Raw genomic sequence first — 13,069 nt, 5'->3', positions numbered from 1 at the left:
TCCTGGAAAACACCACTCCCATTAGTAAAGGTATCATCATAAAATCAGTCAGAATCACTTTGTATTGATTTGCAGGAGTCAGGCGGATCCAAATCAAACCAACAAAATGCCCCCCAAGCATAACAGAGCCACTGGAAATCCTTCACTGTAATGGTCAAACATTCAGGCCTGTATGTCCTCTTGGTGTATGCTACAAATGCACTCACACACGTCTGGAGAACATGGTGAAGATAACTCGTCTGACCATTCGCTTTTCATATCTCTATAGGCCAGTGCTTGTAGTTTCTTAAATGTGCATTTGTCTTTGTAATGATGGGCTTATGCACTGCAAACTGAATACAGCATCCCTCTCTATATAGTTGTGTATGGACTGTGTGTACTGACAGTCTGATCACGACCGGCATTAACATTGTCAGTCACCTGAGGAAAGTTTCTCTTCTGTTTTTCTTTACATATCGCACGAATGCAAGAGCATCACAGTCATTAAATGGTTGCTTTCAACCACATTTTCCGAACTGATTTATTTTCCAAACTGTTTACTGATGTCTTTTACATAGATCTAAATGCAGATGTTACTTTAGTCACTGTTCCTGTTGAAACACCACTCAACTAGCCAGTTGAGTAGCTTCTATTACTGAGGCTCCTGTTCTATGTGCCCTCATTATAAACCCTCTTTCAAAGTCACGTAGATCTTTTCCTCATGCCATCTTGATCCAAAACTGAGGACTACTGGGCCTGATTAGCATTTATATGCATGCCATAGAGCAAGGTTGCCCAAGCCAGCTCCTGGAGATCTACCACCCTGCAGAGTTTAGCTCCAACTTTAATCTATCACCCGATCCAGGTAATGAAGGTCTTGAGGGGTGCCTGTATAATAGAGCCAGTTGTGCTGGATTTGAGAGTGGTAGATCTCCAGGATCAGGAGTGGACACCCCTGCCCTTACCATATAGGAGCACTTTGTAGTTCTACAATTACAGACTGTGGTCCATCTGTAGTTACACTGATGTGATGGTGGTGGTGGTGTGTTAGTATGTATTGCACTGATATGAGTGGATCAGACACAGCAGGGCTGCTGGAGACACTTTGTCCAATCACTGTCCACTCTATTAGCAGATGTGGCAAAAGTACACAAGTCCCTTACTTAAGTAAAAGTACTTTTAATCCAGTAAAAAATAATGCTCAAGTAAAAGTTGAAGTATGACTTTTTACTTAAGTAGAAGTATGTCTACATGTTTGATTTCCTTTACAAGAACATGGATATTGTTGGAATCTCTTCTAAGAAAAAAATGTCAGTTTTTACAGCAGTCAATACTGAACACCAGATCAAATAAATTCTTTAAATATGGCCAGGACCGGAGTAGTACTTGTTTTCAGACCTAGAGTTACACACTTAAACACACACTCAAAACGTACTAATGTCCTGCAGTGTCATTACATCAGGCTATAGGCTATTCCTAACAGCTGTGCATTCATCGCTCTACATATTCCAACACTAAACCCCCAATACAAAACAAGAACAACCAATCAGAAAGCTGTATTCACATAAACACAGCCATCACTGCAGGACCTTCATTGTAAAGCATGCTCATTACAGACACACATTCTGCCCAGGGAAGATGACAAAACTAGGTTAAAATAAGACAGCTAAGATATACAAAGCTACACCTACAAAGTTAAAAATGTACAAACTTAAAACCTAATAATAATTGAAGCACAAAACCCAGGCTACTGCCTCAGTGGGCAGACCTCACATCCAGTATGATGCTGATTTGCACTTCAATGAGTGCCTGAATTCAGCGCCTGATAAAAAAAATACATAAATAAGTAGATAGAGAGATTCAATAAAAAATAGATTGTTAAAACTAAAGTAACAAGCCTATTTTGAAAATGTAGTTAGTAAAAGTAGGGATTTTTCTTTTGAAATGTAGTAACAGTAAAACCTATTAAGTAACAGAGAAACTCAAGTAAAGTACAGATACCTTTAAAAAATTACTTAAGTACAATTTATTACCACCTCTGTCTATTAGACACTCCTACCTTGTTGGTCTACCTTGCAGATGTAAAGTCAGAGATAAAAGGTCATCTGTTGCTGCACAGTTGGTGTTGGTCATCCTCTAGTCCTTCATCAGTGGTCACAGGATACTGTCCACAGGTTGTTGTTGGCAGGATATCTTTTGGTTTGTGGACTATTTTCAGTCAAGCAGAGACACTGAGGTGTTCAAAAGCTCTAACAGCACTGCTGTGTCTAAACCACTCATACCAGCACAACACACACTAACACACCACCACCACGTCAATCTCACGGCAGTGTTGAGAATGATTTACCATCCAAATAATACCTGTTCTGTGGTAGTCCTGTGGGGGTCCTGACCATTGAAGAACAGGGTAAAAGGGGGCTAACAAAGTATGCAGAGAAACAGATGGAAAGTCTGTAATCGAGAACTACAAAGTGCTCTTGTTTGGTAGGTGGAGCTCATAAAATGGATAATGAATGAGGCGTTTCAAATAACATGCAAATATTTATATATATAGTGTAAATATTTATATATGCATATATAGGCTGGGTTATACTGTATTAGGCCTAGTTTGTGTGCCGTTAAGTGCACTACAATTGCTTTAAAGTGCATTCTGTATTTTTCTCTATACTTTATTTTTTCCCCGAGGCCCATCTATAATATTAATACTTTTGGGTTTTATGTACCAACAGACACTTTATTTTTATATTACCATTTTCCAACCTCTTTTTATCCTTTAGAATAAAACAGGCTGCTGTTATTGTACCTTTAGGACTGATATACGTAAATGACCTCTGTTCTGATTGGCTGCCCTGCATTCTGCCTCATTCAAAAGCAGTCCGGCTGAAATACTCATTTCAGGGCTGTTATTTCTGCATAATGTCCATACGGAGAGTGAAAGGTACAATTTGAAACTTTGTGTTCACATACTACATCAAATTTTTGTTTTAAAAAACCCTGAGGAACAATCAGTTTTTTATGATATGGGCCCTTTAATGTTGTTTCAGAACAGCAAAGCCTAGACACCTGTAATATGGCCTATAGTCACAGATCATCAAAAACACTCCAGAAAAGGACTAGAAACAGATGCAATTAAATTAGCTCAACCTTGAAAGAGCTTGGCTAAATGGTTGAAAAATACAACACTTAAAAAACCTTTTCTGAAGTATGTGCGGCAAACATGTTTACACTCTATTCATACACCTGGCAGCAAAGGCATGGAATAGATGTCTTTGGTGTCTCGTAGCTCACTTGGTTCAAGTTAGAGAGAGTGAGAGAGAGCAGGAATATGTGTATGTGTGTGTATAGGTGTATTATTGTGTGTGCACAGCTGTATTTCTATTCGCAGGTGTGGGTTTGTGTGTGTATGTGTGTGTCTCACTGTAGGCTGCCTCTGAAGTATTTGCTCTGGGCTTGGGCAAAGACTCTCAGGTCCACCACATTAAATATTCATCTAGCAGCAACTCTTAAGCTTTAAATAATTCTCAAAGAAGTGTCCCGAAAGCAAGGCCTTACTACCCTGGACACGTTCCGACTCGGACAATGGATTCAGGGGTGCAGAGAGAGAGCGCGAGAAAGCAGGAGACTGTAAAAACAGATGGTCTGTATTTAGAGAAACTAAACTGACATGTATTAGGGGACGGAAGGAAGTGAAATAGCAGCTGTTTAGTTAAGCTGAAGTCTTTCTGTGCTAATGGTTGGTCCATGTGGCCAGTGTGTGATCTTTGTGTAATAAATGGCCAGTTACCTTAAAAATGTGAAGGGATGCCCATGGCAGAACAGCCCGGTCGTGTCAACTTGTAATACTTCTGTTCCTAACAAGAGGCATCCATCCTAAACCTCAAACTCCGTTTTCATGTTTAAGTGTTTAAGTTATGATGTTACAGTTTGTAAGCATCTTTTTTGTGGGATAAAAATACACCAGAGCTACCAAGTCAATTCTCAGTGCTTTCTTTTGGATACTGCACTCTTTATTTTCATAGGTTTTTCTGAAGTGTATGCTGTTGATAGCAACATAATCAATATTGGTTGAATGTCAGCCAATAGTTTGTTATTACTTCCACAAGACCTAGGACTACCTATTAGTCCTGTGTTATAGCTGAAAATCAAAGGACCCCCCCTCCTGGATCTCCTTGTAACATTCCAGCTCTGCCCCCTCATTATCCTCAATCCTGCTGCTTGTTGTGTTTGTCTCTGGTTAGGTTCATGGCGGTTTTCATGTAATTCTTAGCCGTGTTTCCGAATATGGCATCTTGGTCCTTCGGATTTTGACTTTTACCTACCTGATAATTGATTCATGGATCTGCCTGCAATTTGACGTCTGCCTTGTGATCTTGCAATCCCTTTCTCTCAAAATTAATCCAGTGGAACTACTTATCAATGTCTGCCTTATTTGATTTTTTAAATAACATAACTTTGGCACTTACAGTGGGGTCCAAAAGTTTGAGACCACATTGAAAATCTGGATTTTTTCCTTTGGAAAAACATGGAAATAAACAACAGAATGAAACAAAAAGTAATGATTATGAATGATTAGGATTATGCACTATTTCTAGGTAACTATCCAAATCTAAGCAAATTTATGACATCACCCAAGTTAATACATTTGTATAAAAAGGTCAGTTTTTTTTTTTAAAAAGTCTTATTCCTTTCATCAAAGTACATGTTCAGATGTGAATTTGATCTACTCACTAGAGGCTTTTGCATAAACTTGTGGGGTCGAGTTCTGAAATTTCTGTTCTACTTTTCTCTCAAATTGATATGCTGATAATGTAATTTGTAATCAAAAACCTTTGCATTAAATTAGAAAGGAATGGAAGCATTTTCAGTAGTGGTCACAGATTTTCGAACCCCACTGTAGTTAATTAGAAGGTATAGAGTTTTATTGATAATCAAATGATAGATAAGATAGCTGACTTGGCTAATTTTGGGAACAAAAAAAATTTAGCCGTTTGGGAGGCACAAGAGCAAGCTCTTATTTGTGAGTTGTGCCAATTGATCTGACTCACTGAAAATAGCTGATTGCAGATTGTCGCTGTCCAATGAAAAACGTATCTCCATTTTTTGAGATATTTACTTCTGCATCATTTGAGCTCAACAGCTGTACTTTACATTGTGTGAAATTTCATGATGAATGAACCAATAGAAATGCTTAAAAATTGCTTAGAATAAAATCTCTTTCCATTAAAATACATTGAAAGTAAAGTACGTTTTTGCCCCCTCCTGTAAACTTACTATTTTGGAGATACTTGTTTTTCTTTGGACAGCAACGATATAATATGCTACGAAGCTTAAGACAGTCAAAGGGACATTTTTGAGCATCTATTTTTGTGTTAGCTGTCAGAATATAAAGATATTTTAATGTTCTTTAAAATTATGATAGCAGATTATTCATTTTTTTAACCTTAAAGCCTTATTTGCTAACTACTATAAATTACCCACTAACTACTACAGAAAATATACATAATGTAGTTACAAGAGTGATGAATACAAGTGTGCACTAGCAAACTTGCAGTTTAAAATGCTAAACTAAAAGACTCCACACTGTTTGACTACACTTCAATTGCTCTTCCTTGTAATTACATAACTCAAGTGGCCAAGGTTTGTGGACATGTATTAAATCTGATCTTAAACTAAACTGTAATGGCAATGGTTTAGTCTAAGCTTAGGCTTGATCTGGACCTGGGAGACCACTCCAATAGTTTTAGAGTAGTTACCAGATAATTTACAGAACTAATCCTGCAGTTAAAGGGGATAAAGGAACTACAAAAAGGAGAGGAAAAAAGACCTACAAACACATTCTGACAACTGGTCACAGTAATTTTCCAATCTCACTCCCTCTTTAACCAATGTGTGTAAAGCTTTATCATATCTACAGATCTGCAGTCCAGGCAAAAGGAACAGACAAAGGATCGGTCACATGGAACGACTAACACCCTGCATCTGATCTGCGATCAACATTTAACACACTTTAGCTTGTAACGTGAACTGATTGTTATCCACATTCCCCTTATTCAGGCCCTGCTAAACGCTGTTCTCTGGGTTCCTCTGGCTCTCCGGGCTGATAAGGAGCCTCCATGGAGAATGTGATCGCCCTGCAGCCGCTGCTGCAGAAACACGGCATGAAGTCCAATCTGAAGTGATCATCTTCATTATCAGCCAAGGCAATGGTGACGAGCAGTGAGTCAGAAAGGGGTGGGGGAGGGCAACAAGCTGTTCCAGACACACGCCCGATTGGCCCGTCGAGAGAAATGAGCGAAAAACATCTGCACATTTAAATAAGCATGGTGCTCAGAGACACAGGCAGGCGTATGCTCACCTGTGTGTGGTGGTAGTAAGCAGTGCATACGCACCCATTCAAAAGTTTGGAAGCACTGTTTTCAATAACACAATGCCAATTTTGGTCAAGATGATATCAATATAATGCTAGTGGGAGTGGTCCATGTACGTTTAGGCTGTTTGCTTTTCATTAAGAAATAAGAACATGGAAAATTATCTTTATCTGATTTCTGAATCGACATATAAATTTGGAAAATGGCCAGCATGCTGTAATATAATTCCCAATGACAAAGTGAGAAATGGCTTGTTTTTTCATTTTGTTGTTTAGAATTAAGACAAAAGATATAACAATTGCACCTGAATTCTTGTTTCCTTGTTCACTCTACAAAACTAACATATAATGGATTATTTTGGTCAAACTGCACGACAATGTGTTTTACTGCAAAACCCTCCAAACATGCTGGAGATGCATTTTTTTTAAGACAATCTGTGTATAGTATGCAAACTCATAACAAACACATACATGCTACAACGTATAAAATGCTAGGTGTCATCCTTTATCTTGAATACAAGCTAAAAAAGTTTATTTTAATCATATCATGCTGGTTGTGTGCCTGTAAGGATATTTTATTAATGCCACCTCTGAGGGTTGTAGCAGCAGAATTTTACCATGAACAGCCAGCAGTTAGCACGGCTTGATCAATAATTTGTACTCGAATGTCCAAGGACATAGGATGGTAGTAAACTTAGTCAAGTCCCAGTATCCTCAAGTTAATTGAGTGTCAACATGACTTGAAAGCATGACTGACATCAGGCTTTGTACCCAATTTACAGCCCATAAAAGATCAGCACTTCTCTGTGCTGCATGCCAAAGAAACAAGATTCATAGTCTGTCACTGGCAACTACATTTTTGTTTGGATGACACAAGTTAACTCTAGATGGCTTTAAACTGCAGTGTTTCCTGCATACAGGCTAAACTTGGAGAAATATTAGAATAACATTCAATTTTGCACAAAACAGAATGCTGAAGTGTATTCAAATCATTAAAAATCTTAAATCATTAATAGGAAATTTTTACAAATATTAGTTTTTAGAATTTTATTTTTAAAATCAAAACAATTCTTCACTAAGGTCATTCCATTTCAACTTATCTAGGGCCTAGCAGGTCATATATGAGTTCATATAATGAGTCAAGGATGACATGCAGGTGTGTAAATGGGCGGACACAGGGAGATTCCAAGTAGAATCTTCCCAGAGGGGGGAGACATGACAGTAGGTCATTAGCAGACTATAGTTGTCAAGCATCAAAACAGTCAAAATATCCCCATGATCAGCACAAAGGGTTTCATAACATGCAGCACAAAGGGATTACTACAGAATTTTATTGATCTATATATGGAGTATTTTACTGTTGTATTGGCCAATCATTTGCCAATTTCAGATTTGCCGATCAGAATTTAAAACCAGGACTGTCCCTTTATAAATTTAATTTTGTTAGACATTCTGTTGACAGCCAGAGTCACAAAATCGGTTTCCAAGTCACGGAGGAGAGGAGGAGGCTCGGTAGGAAAAAGCAGTAATTTTCAGGGTTTCTGGTTGCAGCACTAGAGTGATATTTTATCTCACAAAGTTGGTCCCACCCATTGGAAATCAAAAGATGACAGGTTGATTTCTCTGTCACGGTTTCATGTGTTGTTGTGTTCTAAAATGTGTTGCTGCTGCTGAGCAAGTGCCACGCAGTGTTTGTCATAGTGGGACTGTATGCGCACCAGAGACTTGGCTCAAGCTGTTAGGTTGCTGGGGACGAGCTGATATTTGAAGGAGGGGCTGTGTAGCGTCCTGCTACATTATTATATACTATAATTATATATACATTATAGTAGGGCCTCAGGGTCTTATGTGTATTATTTATCATTCAATGACTTCTTGTTGCCAAAAAACTTGAAATGTTTAACAAAACATTACATTTTGCAGTGTCTAGTATATTTTAGTGTACACCATATAGAAAAAATAAAACTATTAATATTCCAAGTGATTCCAAACTTTTTAACAGAAGTATATGCATGTCTCTATGTGTTCATACTGTGAATCACAGGAGTCTGTATCTCTGAGGGTTGGCCACAGTGGGACCACAATGAGAGTGGGCATAAAGTGGATCCATAAGCACTTGGATGTGCCATGCTGGGAAACACCTACACTGCCACTCAAAGGTGGTCCAGATGGCAGGAAAATGCACAGGGGCAACGAACAGTGTGAAAGCCCCATTCCATTTGTTCACCAGAACAACTCTTACTCTAGAGTGAGGGAAGACCACACACTCACACGCACACACTCACACACGCACGACAGGCTGCAGGTAGCTGGCTTACTGAGCCGTGTAGCTGAACAGTGCTGGGGTGAATGACAACTCTAATGAGACGGGCAGAGCCAAGCCTGCTGTTCAGCTGAGGGAATGTTGAATATGAATGCAGGAAAGAGAACAGTGTGAGCAATCTCCATGCATTTCACACACCCACAGGTAGGATACATATCCAAATCGCTGGTGTATAGCAATTTACCCAGGTGATATTAATAATGCTGAAGGATTTGAAACTGAGCAACAAATATATGTTACATTACATAGCCATTGTGCTGTTTTTTTGATGCTGCGATGACTAGCAGTACATATCCACTTGCATATTTTCTGTCCGCATTCCACCACACCAGATCCTTCTGCTCGCAGCTGGTGGGTGTTTCTGTGTTGTTTCTGTTATTAAAATGAAGGAAAAGAACAGGAACCATATAGAACATGTCTGTGTCTGTAAATACACTGTTTGCTGTTTCTTATTTTTACTTAATGCAACACGTAAAAAATTATGCTTCTTCAAGGGTTCTTGAGTAAAAACAATGGTTCATGTCTGCTTTAATGGTTCTTTTTACATGATGAAGTTAGCTTCATCATGCATGTTCTTTTTGAAAATGGTTCTATATAACACTAAAAAGGGTGCTATTGTTATGATATCATATTTGTGACAATAAAATAACTTTTCTGGTGGTTTATAGAACAGAAACTCCTGGTGTATTTTGCCTAAAAGGAGGAAAATGATAATAAAAGGCAGGTGCGACTCTTTATTACCATTTTCCTCTTTTTTAGTGAAAATACATCAGGAATTTCTGCTCTGGAGCTAACACCAAGCTAATGTCTGCTTTGGTCCCCCCAATTTAGCTCCCCCACTTCTAAATAAAGTCAGGCGCCCATGGTGTAATGTATAATGAAACCATTTACCACGCACTGACAGTAAAGACTGTACCGGTCCCGGGGCAACTGTGGTGCTGTCTCAACAATTTCAGCAACTGTCATTTGAGGAGGTGTTTAATCCACCCTAAAGATATTGAACTATATGTCTGAATATGGATCTGGATCTGATCTGCATGTGTTTAAAACAATTTGGGTACAAAATACACTGGCTGTCAAAATGTTTTTTGCAATGATCATTGAGACAAACCAAAAAATGGATGTAAACAGGAAATATACAAATAAAAGTGTTCATCACTATTTTGTAGGTCTAGCCTTGATGACCACCTCACTCCATGTTGTTACACTTTTATAAAGATGTTTTTACATCATCTAAAGAAACTGCTTCCCATGCATTCTTCACTGATGTAGTCTCAGTGTATGAAAGATCATAAACAGGTTTCTGTGTAACATCATCACGGAGATGGGCAGAAAGCTTCAGAAAGAGGCACTCTTTATGGCAGAAAGCAGCTCTTTTCACAGCATAAAGCAATGACAAGGAGTTGTTGTGCAGTAAACTGGACCAACTGCAGAGAAGATGGTTTGGGGAATGTTTAACATCCTGAGGGGAACATCTCTTTACCAAACACCACAGAAGATTATGGATCCAGGCCATTAGAAAGGTGGATTGGGCTCCTGCTGGTCCCAATGGTCCCAAAGGCAGTCTGAGCAGCACCCACTTCGTATCTAAATGTAGCGTTTTTTTGATACACTGTAAAACCCATTGCACATCTTAATGAAAGAAGTAAGTTAACACAACTTAAATACTACAGAAAGTGGGAGTAACTTAATCTGAAAAAATCTAATTAACTCAAAAAAGAATTGTTGAGATAGTAACTCAGTCATTTTGAGTAAGATTGTTTTTTCGGCATATTTTGAGTTAAGGTAACTTTATTTAAATGTATTATATTCACTACTTTTATTTAACTTGACTTTACATGCAAATACAAATAGGCTAATAATGGGTTGTTTTTAAAGACTGTTAAAAATTTAGTGCAGCTTAATGTGATAGACAGCATAAATGTTTACATATAAATGATTTGGACTTTTGTTCTTTTTTCATAACTGTATTTTGATGATTTCAGACTCCAACGGGATCTTTGAGTTGAATAAACTTATTGCAATTTAGTTCAGACTTCACAGCTTTACTTGATAAATGTTTGGTCAATGCAACCTCCTTGAGTAAAACATTCCTATTGGCTCTTAGTACCATATATTTACATATTCGACGTGTCTCTTCACCAACTGTGTGTTGGTGATGGTCATTCTCCCCAGTCTACCTTCCCTTGTTTCAACAAAGTTTCACATACTTTTGTGATTCATGCTAATCAGTACTGGTCAAAAGTCAGTGTTGAGAGAGATGAGTGTGGTTCTGCTGTGGCTAGATGCCACAGAGAGTACATCTGTAATCTAGACAGTACTGTCAGCATTTGGCAAGGTGGTCTGTAGTGACGTTATAGTGGATGAGACCTTATTTCAAATGTCTATGACCATATTTCTGCAATACAATACAATTTGAATTTGTCAGAATGATAGCCTAAAGGTGAATTTCATTTACAATTACTTAATTATATTGAGTTAGTACAGCTTAAGCGTAAGTCCCAAATACTCAATCATTTAATATCAACAAAACAAATGGAGTAACTGTACAATTTACTTAAGTGTAAGTGAGTTATTGAACTTAAAACATTTGAGGTCATCAGTTTCCTTAAATCATTTAAGTTGATTTAACTCATCAGCACTGTAAAACCTGATGAGTTAAGTCAACTCAAATGATTTGAGGTTTCTGAATTTTACAGTGAGGTTTTACAAGACTGATAGCATATTCTGACACAGCGATTTAGAGAAGGCTGAAGTAAACTTCTTATTCGCCAGCTTCTTGTTTGAATTTTCCCGTTCCACCTTAAATGGTGCCCCGGTGGACAGTGGCCTGAGGCACCAGAATGTAACTGCTGCACCATTTAAGGTGAAACAGAAAATTCTAACAAGAAGCTGACGAATAAGCTGACTTGAGCTTCATGTGATTTAGGCAAATTATCAAAATATCCTGCCTACAGTTTTATGAAGAGCTCTACCTATAACTATGCCTTATGGTAGGACATTTCAGCAAGGTTGCACAATTTGTCAGAACACTGGTATGTTTCTGTTTTATTACATTAGCTTGTTAGAAAATGAGTAAGTTAGCACTGTGTATGATTAATTTCAATGACAGCTAAACTAAATAATATTGATTTTGTTCCATAGGTCATAGCCTAACTAATTGACCAACTAAATTTGTCTGTTTCCTTAGCTTAGTGACACTAACAGTACCAGCATGCTCCTGATATTGTCAAATTGTTATATTGTCAAAGAGGCTCAACAAACAACTAAAACAGGTAAGGTGGGTCAAATTCATACGACATGTTAGTAAGCCATAAAGGTTTTTGTGTATTAGCTAAAGATTTGGTGAATGGCAAACTTAGTGGGCAGTTCACAGGGACCTGAAAAGTAGAGATACTAATAGTTAACTATTGTTAGCTAACATTTTGCATAATGCTATTAGAGATCCAACTCTGAAATGGCATTCAACAAGCAAACAATGTGAAATCTATTTTGATTACAACAGTTGACCAATGTTACAATCTTGTGACCGGCTAACTTACCAAAGTAGTTGTGACCCCTGGCTCTGTGTATACCCAGTTATCTTTGTAATCAGGACACAGCACATCTATACATTTAAATGGGATTTAAATCCAATGAAATTCACATCTGATTGTGCCGACCATATCCAGTCATCACCTGAATGGATATGTCACACTGTCCAATTGGTAGGGGTGGAAAAAGTGCAGACAAATTATATTTAAGTGAAAGTATGGGCACTGTGTCAAAATCTTACTCAAAAGTGAAAGTATGCAGCAAAAAAATAAACTTATGAACATTTTCTTTGTTTGGTGGTGTGTGGTGTGGTGACTAATCTGCCATACTAGTCCTTGCACAAAGACACATTAGCACAGTTGTGGACAGTAACATTTTACAATGCAATAAATTTGGTTGAATGTATTAATACGATAAATTAACATGCATGGGAATTTGACTGCCTGGCAAGAGAAAAAGAGAAATCTCCTGGTCTTTGAGATTGTAATGGGTACATTGACAGTGTACATCAGAGGTGGAAAACTCCAGAACTGCTCTATATAATGTAAGGAGTGAAAAAAAAAATTCTCGTAGTAATGTCAAAAAACAAGAGTTCAATTTTAAGAATACTTGAATAATATACAAATCTTCTTAACTCAGTTAACACGGTGGAATTCTTGCACATCTCTCTCTCTTTTTTCTTCACTCTTCTGACTCTCTCATTGGCTTTTGTCTGAATCAATCCTCCAGTTCAGTTACATCATTACTTGTTTATCCTGTCACACTAGCAGCTCATCCCTTCCGATAAAATCAGAAATTTGTCAGAAGAGGTAAATCAGGCTTATAGTCCAGCTAAACTTTGTGTAGTGTAGGCCCAGTTACGCTAC

Source organism: Colossoma macropomum, unplaced genomic scaffold (assembly GCF_904425465.1).
Source record: "Colossoma macropomum unplaced genomic scaffold, Colossoma_macropomum, whole genome shotgun sequence".
NCBI lineage: Eukaryota > Metazoa > Chordata > Actinopteri > Characiformes > Serrasalmidae > Colossoma > Colossoma macropomum.
The sequence above is the reverse complement of the archived record's forward strand: the minus strand, read 5'-3'. Positions refer to the sequence as shown.